A 13,210-nucleotide genomic window follows, 5' to 3' on the forward strand; every position below is an offset into this window, starting at 1 on the left:
TTAACGACCTGTTCGAATATAGCCCATTTACAGCCTGCTAACCCAAGGCCCATTACGCCCTATCTGAATTAGGCCCAGTAGCGTCATCTGGGCCATCCAATATGATTCCAGCCCGTTTTCACTTCTGGCCCATGTATGGCCCATGACGTCTTTCGGCCCATATGAGGCCCTATGTAACTCTTGGCCTACTAACGGCCCGTGGTGAAACTAGCCCGTAATGAACAGTGTATCACTTTACACCCATTTAACGGCCCATGGTGAAACTGGCCCGTAATGAACAGTGTATCACTTTATACCCATTAACGGCCCGTTAGTCCGTTGGGCTGTTTCCATCCGATGTTATCTTTCGGCCTTCTTAGAGCCCATTTATTCTTGGGCTCATTTCCAGCATTCGTTTACTTACGGCCCGTTACTGTCATTTTCTGCTTGTGGGCCAAATTCAGCCCATGGTTATAGTCGGCCCGTTTGTGGTCTGCTAATACGTTGGGCCGATTTCATAGCGTCATCAAATACGGCCTATTAACGATGGCCCGTTATGGTTGGCCCATGAACGGACGATTCCAACTCTAGCCGGTTTACGGCCATAATGCGGTCTGTTTGGCCCATGTTTGGCCAATCGATTATACGACCCGTATAAGGCCCATTGATAATACGACCCGTAGAAGGCCCATTGTTTCTACGGCCTGTAGAAAGCCCATTCTTTCTACGGCCCGTAGAAGGCCCACTGTTTCTACGGCCAGTAGGAAGCCTAGTGTCACTACAGTAAATATTAGCCCATGGTTATTGTGGCCTAGTTTTAAAAAATAGGTTATTGCAGCCACTAGCTAACCGCGGAAAAAGAACTGCAATGACTACAAGAAAACAAATAAACAAGACAACAAGGAAATAAATAAGCAAGCAACTAACGCTAGGCTATCACGGCTATTGCACATATTACATCCACTGGGCATCAAAGTTCGCCACCAGTGCAAATATAGGGAACAAATCATCATATCATATACACTGATTGTCAAAGTTGGCGACCAGCGCAAATAAACACCACAGCAAAACAAATCCATAACTGAAACCACTTCAGAAGATCTCAAGAAACAATATCCTGGGTACCCATAATGCTGGCAAGATGCTTAGCAAGCTTATTAACTTTCTCTTGTTTGGCACTTAAATCCTCCAGCGCTTGTTGTTGCACCAGAAAATATGCATCTGAATTCTGCAGGGACTTCCTTAGTCCTTCAGCTTCCTGTCGCAGCACATCTGATCGATGTCTTTCAACTTGAAGTTGAGACTCAAGAAGACGAACTGATTCAGGCAGCAAGTTCGAAGAGCTTCTGCCAGCAGTAGTGGCCAGTAACTCGAACACTACATCAAGACAGGACTTTTGGGTTCCCTCACTGTCGTCTAGATAGTTTTTATCAGCTTTCTTGGAGACCAACAGGGATGTCTCACTATCTTGAACCTTATCTGCATTACTTCCTTTACCATTGGATAACGCGGTACTGTTCTCCAATATTTTGTCCGCATTCTAAAAGAGAAACAAGCAGACACATCACATGTTTACCATGTTGTATATGAAACTCAGTTTGGTAAATGAGTTCAGTAGTAAAGTGGACAGGATAACAGCATGAAACAAACATATATCTATGTACCATGGTCACTTTATGGTCTATATCATTCTAGTTTTTGTTGCCAAATCAAGATAGAGACATAGTTCAAATAATATTTGTTCAAGACAAAGCAGAATAGACAGAATATAAGTGTGGGTAACTATAGAGCAATAACAACACTTGTAATGTGCATGACATGAGAACATAAATGTTTATTCAATTGAAACTGAAATCAACATAGAGCAGGTTACAACAGCAAACCAGTTAAAGAAACAGGTTGAAAACATACATGTTGCGCCATTGGAGTTTCAATTCCATCCTTCAAATTTGAAAATAGTTGGTATGAGTAAATACAGTCATGCAAGGGCAAAGGAGTATGAACCATAGCTACAGAACCTGACCTGAGAACAAATCTTCTTCTCCTTTAAGCGATGAGTTGGGATTCAGAGTGATGGTCCTCGTGCTTTGGGCACTGCAGTTCCCTTACTAACGGCTCGTGTTTGGGTGCTGTGTGGTGGAGACGGTGCTGTGTCAACTGGAACTGGGTTACTATCTGCCGGGGATAGGGTTAGAAGGGGTGTAGCTGGTTCTCTGTCCAACTGGGTAGGGGTACAATCTGCGAGAGTCTGGGTTATGTGTGGTGGATCTGGTCCTTGGGCAAGTACAACCGTGGTTCTATCTGCATCAACTGGTAGCACTATCTTTACTGAGGACCATGTTGTTACTCCCTTCGATACTGCCATCATGCTCTCCAATTCAAATGGCTGATAAACAAGAAAAGTAATTGAAAGTATAGACACTGTATGATAGACAGGTGCAATTGATAGTGGGGAATAAAAGAGGGCATGAAATAATTCATATTTATGTTGTCTAACCAAACAGGATAGCATGACACAATTTCACATATATGATGGCTAACTAAACAGGATAGCATGACACAATTTCACATTATGATGGCTAACTAAAAAAGATGGAAAGACATAGTTCAAAATATGAGACAATGTAAACAGGATGACATGACATAACTATATAATGTGTTTACTAAATAGGTTGGCATGCCATAATTCACATACATTCACGGATAGAATGCCATAATTCAAAATATGATGACTGTAAACACTAAACAGGATGAGATGATATAACTATATGATGTCTTTATTAAATGGGTTGCCATGCCATAATTCAGATAGATTATGTGTATGTACTATGTAAACATGATGGCATGATATAATTCAAATATATGATTTATATAGTAAGCAAGTAAGCAGATGGCAATCCATATATGATGTAAAAACTAAGCAATGCAAGACAACATGCATGACATGGGTAATATAACCCTGCCAAGTTTGAGCATAGACCTCAGGGGGAAAATAGGACTGGTCATCAGTCTCTGAATCTTCCTCTGAGGAGCTCTCTGTAACCAGCAAGATGTCTGCTTCAGCAGGTAGCATTGTCTGCTCTGAATACCTTGTTTTCACTCCAAATACTTCCATCACCGCTTCAAATGGCTGATGCACAGGAAGAGTAGTTGAATATACAAACGTTGTCGCCAAATGGAACACGTAATACAAAAAAAATGATAGCATGATATAATTCACATACATGATGATTGGCTAAACAGCATGGCATTGCATAATTCACATATATAATGACTTTGCAACAAGATAGCTTTGTATAATTCACATATAATGTCTTGCAACAAGATGGCAATGCATAATTCACATATATGGTAATTAGACACTGAACATGTGGCATTCACACAAAGCATGTCTAAATTAATCACATGACATAGTAATGTGAGACACCATACGCACGATATGAGCAACATAACCCTGCCAAGTTAGAGCATAGACCTCGGGGGGGGGGGGGCGAATAGGACTGGTCATCTGTCTTTGAATCCTCCTCTGAGGAGCTATCCGTAACCAGCGAGATATGCGCTTCATCAGATAGCATAGTCTGCTCTGAAGACCTTGCTTTCACTCCAGAATTTGCCATCACCGTGTCAAATAGCTGATGCACATGAAGAGCAGTTGAATGTAATAACATTGTTGACAAATGTAATATGTAATGAAAAAAAGGATGGCCTGATATAATTCACATATAAGATGACTGGCTAAGCAGGATGGCATTGCAAAATTCACATATATGATGCCTGGCTAAACAAGATGGCATTGCATAATTCACATAAACGATGAATAAACTAAACAGATGGCATTCGCACAAAGGATGTCTAAACTAAGCAGATGACATATTTGATGTATAAAGTAAGCAATGCAAGACACCATATGCATGATATAACCAACATCAACATGCCAAGTTAGAGCGAAGACCTCAATGGGTAAATAGGAGTTGTCTTCTTCTGAATCCCCCTCAGAATAGATATCTTCCTCTCGATTACAATCTGAAATGCGTGGAGGGGGCTGCCTTTGCGCCTACCATAGAGCGACGTCTGCATGAAATTTTATTGCCACACAAGGCTCGTCTCTTTTGCTCTACATGTTCAGTTCCATTGTTTACAATAACTGTCATGCATAGGAATAAAACATAGTGAGATTATGTAAGGAGTGCATGCAGAAATCCAGAGTGATGGTAGCAACCTGTGGATAGACCCAAAACCAATAATAGTAGGCAGATAATGGCTTCAGTTAAAAAATACAGATAATGGCTTCTTTACTGTTTGTTTCCCACCGAACATGAAACTCATAGTAGACACCGGAGATTAACCAGATAGTAGATAGATACTATTGATAGCGGTCCCGATATGTACCCCACAACCATTTAAAAACTCAAGTTTGACCATTAGTTTGGAGCTGACTCAGAGTCTAATCGGTGAACAGGATGATAAAGTAGCATGTAATATTAAGCGATGCATAATGTAAGCAGACACGAAAGAGTGCGACCTCTCTTGCGGACCCGTGTAGTCCTCGAGGTCATCTGCTCGGTTGATGATGGTAGTACAGTTTTCATGGCTGCCAGCGGCGGGGAAGAAGATCTGAGGCGGCGAAAGATAGTCTGGAGGCCGGATCACTTCTGTGCTGGACCCTTCTGTCGTTGGAGCAGCTGAGCTGGGGTGGACGACGGCGCAGTAGGAGCGGGACAAACCACACAAGGTTTTCTTTGACAACTATCTGTAAGAGAAGTAATTCTGTAAGGGCTCGTTTGAATTGGAGGATTCCAACAATGCAGGGATAAGAAATAGACAGGAATAGGATAGGAATGCACGTGCAAAACAAATAATTTAAAAACACAGGATTTCTGCCAATCTGGGTGTTTGATTCACAACAATTTGAAGATCACAGGATGCAAGGAAGCATGGTGAGATTAAGTCAAACCATAAGAAAATGTACGGTTATAATGCTATTATGCTACTATCTCTTAGTCTTGTTCTTCATGAATAGGAATTTGAAAAGGAGGACAAGTGAAAATTAAAATTCCTACGTTTTTTCTTTCAAGGAGACACTAAAGGAACAAATTCGTGTGCTCAGTGGACAATATATATAACATGTAGAGTAAAAAAGAGATGCAACAAGTGTACAACCTCTTTGGCGAAGCCATGTCGATCTCAGCGTGATTGGGTTGGCCGGTGAGGATGCTCCGGCTGACTTGGATGTCGGAGGAGGGGAAGAAGATCTTAGGCGTCTAGAGATGGAGCCCGAGGTACTGCTCCGCTGTGATGGCGGGTTTCGTCGTTGGAGCAGCTCTGGTGAGTTGTATGACGCCGAGGCTGAAGCAGGACAAGAGAGACAACGAACAACATTAACCTGAGTGGAATTCTAATAGCATCTCCAATACATGACGTAAAATACATAACCACAAAGCGCTGCCCCGCCTGCCCCGAAAACACTCCCCACCGCCGGTCTGCCGCCACCCTGGCCATCCCTCTAGCCCCCCCCCCTCGTGCCGAGCTTTTTCTCCGTAGATCCCCACGCCACCGTCCCACCAACGCCCCGCCACAGCCGGCGAACACCGCCCCCATCCTGAACCCTAAGATAGATAGTGGGGTACCTCTCCGGCGAGCCCCCATGCCCGCTGTGGCTGGTTCTTCCTTCATCCCGGCGGCATAGGAGTGAAGTGTAGCTAAATCGGAGCAGCATCACAAGCAAGAGCAAGAGCAAGAGCAGCAGCACGAGCAAGAGCAATAGCAAGAGCAGACCAGGCAGGGGACCGAGAGCAAGAGCAAAGGAGTAGCGCGAGCGAGAGCTAAAGCAGCAGCAGGTCATATTGATGTGGACGTCGCCGCCGAGGGAGCGACGCCGTGGAGGAAGTGGCCGGCGACGCCGCCGTGGATGGAGCCGCGCCGTGTCGGCTCAGGACCGAGCGCCGACAGCACCGTGAGATCGAATCAAGAAGAAAATGCGGCAATTAGTGTACAACCTCTTTGGTGGCGCCGATTAGGCCGCAGCTTCATCCGAGGAAACGATGATGATGATGCTCTTCCGGTGGTGCAGGTGAAGACGGCGGTGTGGGAATGGAGGTGGCACGAAAGACGAGGGGAATGTCGGGGCAGCTCCTTGGAGGTGGAGGACGGGGTGGCTGAACCAGCGGGACAATGAGATCGACAACGGATCCTCATCTGGTACGTTGGATGAGGGACGTCGAGGTGTTGCTGTGGACGACATCGTCGGGGAAGAGGCTCCGACTGGGTGGTGGACAGAGTAGGGTGTGGGGTTTCATCGCGGGTTTTCGCGGCCTCGGGGTACGAATGGGTGGGCGGATGGGATGGCAGTGGGGAACCATGGCTTAGAGACGCGCTTGTCCGAAATGTGGGGTAAGTTACGAAAGTACCCCCACCGATTTGAGGCGGTTCTTTCGGTTCAGGGGTACCACGGGCATTTCACGTGTCAGGATTTCACAGGAGGTGGGAGTTTTCACGTGCATTGTAGTTTCGGAATAGCAAGGCGCGGGTTGAGATGGAGGGAGTTGTCGGAGCACAACGAGACAAAGATATATCTCAAATATTTCGGGCTAACAAGGTGCGGATTGAAATTTCCGGACAAGCCTAACGTGTACTATACCAAATCAATGCGCCCTACAAATGTCATTCAAAACTTTGAATTCATGTTATGTTCAATTAAAATATTTCTCTACGTGTATAATGCATGCAACCTACTACTCAAATGAATGTTTTAGTGCATTCCAAACATATATACTACCGCTTCAATATGAACTAAATTTGAATTTGTTTCTCTATTTGAATAAGATCTACGGTAATGTTTGTTGTGAAGTCAAAGCATTTGAATTCGTTTCTCTGTTTTAATAACATCTACAATCATTTTTATTGTCAAGTTAAACCATCGTTTGTGTATTATCTTCACAGCACACCACATGATTAGTCTCGAGTTACATATGAACTATGTGTACTATATGAACTCGAACTAGATTTTTTGAATCCACTTTATTTTGATTTCAAATCACATTACATTTCTAGCTCTAGCTAGATCTTCATAATCTAAACCATGTCTCATATGTATAATGTGTTTATCACATTATGTATGGTGCCCCGCCCCCTACGCCTACAAGTATTTAGATGTGAGTTGCAAACACCACACATTACCACAAATTCAAATAAAATGTGAGAATGTTCGATCTATAGTATTGTTTAGATTGTTCGATATTTAGTTGTAAGCTGCAAACGCCACACATTATCACAAACTCAAATAAAATGTGAGATTGTTTGATGTATAATATGGTTTAGATTGTTCGGCATTTAGCTGTGAGTTGCAAACACCATGCATTATCACATTATGGTATAACATGTGCACAGCACGTGTATCACCGCTATATTCATGCATGCAATGTTTAAAACACTATGATCTCCTATTCAAATATATGAATCCGCATTCATATCAAATTATGATCTTTGTTAGTCTCTTACACCCACACAATCCTCTAACCTTTGTAGCTACCACTAACTTTATCTCGTGCATGCACACGCCCTCCTCGCCCTCCCCCTCCCTCGGCATTCTATCCACCGGGCACATTCATTTTTTCTTTAGGTCATTCTCCTAGAGTCTCCACAACTCCTTTCCGACACACACTGATCGATAAACCTCTCCAGCGATGCCTGCCTACAACATACAAACACACCTTCAATCTCCTCCTTTATGTGTCCTTGCCTCGTGTATCTCATACGGTCAGACACACGTGTAAACTCTCGCCCCTCTTTTCATCGCTCTCACAACCGCACACTCCTCCCCCTATCTAGCTAGTAGTTGGGCCTCTCGCACCACCTCCTAGCTCCATTCTCTCTGTCTATCCGTCTCGCTGGGCCTTATTTGCCTCTAACAAATGGACGTACACCGACCGATCTCTCACTATACATATAGCTAGCTAGGTCCTTATAACTCGTTTTTACCCACACGTCAATCGATCTACCTTATTAGTTGTGTCTCTCCCTTCCTCCGACAAACAACAATTGATCTACCGATCTAGTTAGGATTGCTTACCAAACACATGGTTCCCCTTCATCATCCATGGATGCGTCCTGACAGATCTATCACGCAGAGGGACACAGAGAAACACATCCCCACTCTTATTGATAACATTGCAGTTCCACCATCAGTTTGTCTAGTAGGCCTCTCCCACCATCTTCGAGAAGCAACTCCATCACCCATCCAGCACTCTACCCCTCTCCCTCCCTCTCTCTGTCTCCTGTCTCTCTCCCATCATATTTCCCTTCCTTCAGTTATGTATGGATGTCGACCGATCTCCCTCAAGACATAGCTGGGTCTCTCCATCTCAACACATATACGAGTCGTTCTACCTCTATAGTTAGGCCTCTGCCTACCCCTCCCACCCCCTCCCCCCCACACACACCGATACATCGAGCGCGCTAGTCATGTCTCCCTGCCACACACAAACTTGACGCGTGCCCTCTAATGTTCCGGTAGGCCAGTCACCCTATATCTTTGACTTGTACACACACACATAATTTCGATGGCTCTCTTCATCGATCTTGCACCCACCCACTTGATCCTCTCTTCGACTCTATCGATAGCTATGACCCCTTCCTCTCTTCTCGTGGATTACCCGACCCTCTATGTATGATATGGATAGGCCTCCATTTCACACACATTGCATGAAAAATTTTGTTTGAGATGTCATCGACACATATTCCTACAAATAATTCACGAAATCAACCCGCCACCCCACCCCCACCCCAAAACCAAAAACACTCAAAAACGCGGTTTGTATCTCTCACAAACACCCACGTAGGTGGGGGACGTGCACGAAGAGAAGAGGTGCATGCACGGCGCACGTACTCCCGTGTCTTTCCCAACCACACCTGCGCGGGTACATGGTGGAGCTCATTTCTGTATGAAAAAGGCAGCCAACGTGGTAATTTGGCATGTGTACTGGTTGTCCACTTGGTGGAGGGAGGATCGTCTACCATGGGTGAACAAGCAAATTGCTACTTGACGTGTTATGTTAAAAAAAGAAGCAAACCATGTGGGGCCTACCTTAGAGGCAAGGCTCTATACACTGGAGTACTTTTGATGTGTCCCGTCAACTCGCAGAACGAGGAGAACCTTGTTTAGTATGCCGTCTCCCCCGCCCACGGGCGCGGTGGCTCGCAGGATCAGGTGAAGCTTGCTTACTACGCCTTACGCCCGCTCCCGCGCCCATGCGCGCGGTGGCTCGCAGGACGAGGAGAAAAATTTACTACTCCCTCTGTTTACTCCTCGTCCCTAGTACCTTGGTTAGAGAGATTATATCATATTGTTTAGAATATATATGTCCTTTAGTAGATTTCAATATGAACTACTAGTACATACTCTAAACACTGATGTATATAGACGTATTTTAGAGTGTAGATTCACTCATTTTGCTCCGTATGTAGCACTCTCCCTCGCCCCTCGACCCTCGCCCATGTGGTGGACGTGCAGCAATTCATTCAGTCTCATATAGCCAGAACAATATATACTGCACTACCATTATTGCTCGACTTCCCGAAGAGGCGAAGAGCCAATCGCAAGGTCAATATTTTGGAGATGCCAATCGCAAGGTTATAGGAGAACGAGTAGTAGCTGCCGCATCATTTATGAATAAAGTTTTTTTCTTCAGTGGCACGTATGCAATATGATAGGTTCATATGGAGAGAAAAGGAAACCGCTCCACTATATACATAGTCAGGACGGGCCAGCCTACACGGTTGCTTGCTGGGGTTGCTCTCTTCACACTCTCTTGCACAAAATGACTGTGGCCACATATCTAACATCCCAGTGGATCACGTCCGCTGGGGGAAGGGGTGGATGGTTAGTGTAGATGCGGTGGCTGTCACCGATGGCGAAAACCCACTATCGACACGTCCTGATCAAGGGTCCCCGCTGTTCTCTCTCACAAAGCCGGTGAGGTTGCCTTCGTCCCTTGCTCACTGCCGGGACGTGGGCAGTTGCCGCCTCCCGCCGCCCTCCTCAAGGTTGAGCTACGTCCCTCAGGTACAAGTCCCTTTACAGCCGGCTTGCACCACTGCTCCAGCTGCCTACATCACTCCCTGTGGATATTTATCTACTTCTTTGCCCTACACATACCTCTACTGGCTTCTACGTACTGTATTTGTGATGAGTTTATGTCTCATCAACTAGTCCCAATAATCCTATTCTAATCATGCTTGTTCAATTTCTTTGCCACAGGGATGCTCATCTCGATTTTGGTGAAACTGCACAAAATGATCCGATGGTCAAAAGATTGCAAACTTCATTTATTAGGAAGCTCGAACATTGCCAGCAAATTGAAGCCTGGTCAGAGTTCACGGTTAAGGGCTAGGGACTGCATGGATCTTTTTTTCTTTAGCTGCCTCTGTTCCAAAATAAGTGTCAACTTTAGTAGTAGTACAACTTTTTACTAAAGTTTGCACAAAGTTGAGAAACTTATTTTGGAACGGAGGGAGTACATATTTGCTATGATCTGTCAATCATTGAGATGCAATAGCATGCATGTTAGTCTCCTTTGTATTTGATGAAATGTTGCAACGGGCAACCTTGGACGCAAGATACATGTAACAGAAGCTGGAAGCTTCATAGCATTGTACAAATTTATCTCGCTGATAAATTACAATACGTACTATACTAGTACTTCCTCCGTTCCTAAATATAAGTCTTTGTCGAGACTTCACCATGAACCACATGCGGATGTATATAGATGCATTTGAAGTGTAGATTCATTCATTTTGTTCCATATGTAGTGGAATCTCTATAAAGACTTATATCTACTAGTAATAGCTAGCCCCCACTACTAGGAATTCTCTATTCTCTCCATGAGCCACGTCATCAAAATTGATGTAGCCGTTAGATGAAGTAAATCAGTCCATAATAGCCGTCTGATCTTGACGTTGAGAGGCTCCGCACTAAGCCACATGCAAGCATGCAGAAATATGGTGCCACATGCATGTGAGTGGGTTTTAAATCGCATCAACATGTCTGCATGCAAGCATGCACTGGTAGCATGCATGTAAGTGAGCTTTTAAGTCCCATTAACATGTCAAAAAGAAAAATATAATCCCATTATGCAGTAGGAGTTGGCTGATCTTTTTTCCTTACGTGGGATGATCTAAATGATGATGGGAGTTTATTTAGTTTGGCTACCACATTTGTCATGCGGTTATAGAGTTTTTTTTGTTCTATGAAATTGATAATTTTGCGCAGAGAGATATACCGTTGTTCCTCGCCAACGCGCGGGGACTCATCTAGTAATATTTAGGAACGGAGGGAGTACTATGTAAAGAGTTAGGTGTCGCATGGTGATAGTGTGAGGTGGGCCATGTAATCACTGAGCCTGCGTGTTTTCACTGCTCTTGCACGCCTCTGCTGTAAGAATGGAGAAAATTGTAATCTAGTAGTAGTAGTATACCTCTTTCGCCGAAAGCGTGGCACATCCAGTAGTCCTACCACCTCAGTAATAAAGACCAATGAGCCGTCAAATCACATAGACCCAGCAGTAAGTTGGACGGACGAAGCAACCATCACTCTTGCGCCAGTGAGAGGTCGTGTACGCTCTGCCCGGGCATGAATGCGGCACCGATTCTTTGGAGCGGCGCTGACCGTTGGCCGGGAAGCGCGCGTGGGCAATGGAGGGGCTTTGGGTGGGCCAGGCTGGTCAGCAGCGGGCGTGGCAGCTGTCTGCATGTCCCTACCGGACACGCCCGGAAACGAGAGGATGCACCGGCTCTCGCGGCTAAAATCGTACACGACACAACATCTCTCTGTAGGAGTAGGTCGATCTGTCGCTCTCTCTAACACACACACACACACACACGCACGCACCTTGGTCCCATTGCACCTTCTAACATGACTTATTACACCTAGACGGAGGGAGTAGTAAGTATACGAGATATGGTGGCACACTGACTTAAGTCGAATACAAGTGCCCAAAATTTGTGTGCATGTTATAATAAGGATTCACTTAAAATAGTACGTGAGCAAACAGAGAGATCAATTGGAAAGTGTTCCCGAGCAGTAGCGAGATGTGTGAGGTAAGATACACCGCTGGCGCTTTTAATTTTTCTTATTAATTTGTTTGTTTCACCCTCTGACTTGTGGGACCCAACGTACTACGTGGAGAGAGGTAAGGTGACTAAGGCTGCATTATTTCTGCACCACTGTGGATAGTCTTACCACCAAAGCCACATGACACGATTATGATTGAAATCCCAATGACTCCCACACACACAAAAAAACGACGGCATGCTTGTCACACGAATGCAGGAATGTATAAAAGGTTATTTCCCTCTCATTGAACATAACGGGAGGGTTGTGTAGCTGGTTAGCCTGTTCGCTCACTCTCTCGCCCTCTCCCGCTGGAGCCTCAGCGCTTGTAGTTGCTCTCTTCACATTCTCTCGCCCTCTCCAGATCTAAACAAGACTTCATTGGCCTCTCTCTCCCCTCACTGCTGCTCAAAGAGCCGGCAGGATCCGTCCGCCTGGAAGGGAAGGAGGCTTAACGCTATCGCCGTCGGCGATGGACTACCGGTGCAGTTGTTCACTTTCCACCCAGCGGCGGCGCGGGTGGGCCTTCGACCCCTTCTTCTTCGCCGCCGTCCAGTTGCCCACCGAACCACGCCCCAAGAACCTTAAGGTATAATTTACTTACTCCACATGCATTGCTCTAGCTGCATGTATACCATGTATCTAGGACGTGGTTCAAAGAGGAAAGGAGTGGGGGAAAGTAGTGGGAAAAGTTGTATATAGCATGAATCTAGGACGTGGTTCAAAGAGGAAATCAAGGGGGAAAGTTGTATAGCATTAATCTAGGACGTGGTCCAAAGAGGAAAGGAATGGGGGAAAGTAGTGGGGAAAGTTGTATCGCATAAAACTAGGACGTGGTCCAAAGAGGAAAGGAAGGGGCGAAAGTACTAGTTCAAAAAGGAAATGAAGGGGCAAGGCTGTAGAGTTTGAGCAGGACTAGATTTGCTGCGCTCACATAGGGAAAGGTGTCTAAAGATAACAAAACTGGGACCAACACAAATATGCTCCTTGGTTGCTTGTTCCTTCACTACAGGAATCAGCTACTTTGCCGTCTGCCACGGCGGACGGCAAAGGCATGAACGGCGGACGGCAAAGGCCTTTGCCGTCAGCCGCGGACGGCAAAAGGCTCCGGCAAAGTAGGCTTCG

Source organism: Triticum urartu, chromosome 3 (assembly GCF_003073215.2).
Source record: "Triticum urartu cultivar G1812 chromosome 3, Tu2.1, whole genome shotgun sequence".
In the NCBI taxonomy this organism is placed as follows: Eukaryota; Viridiplantae; Streptophyta; class Magnoliopsida; order Poales; family Poaceae; genus Triticum; species Triticum urartu.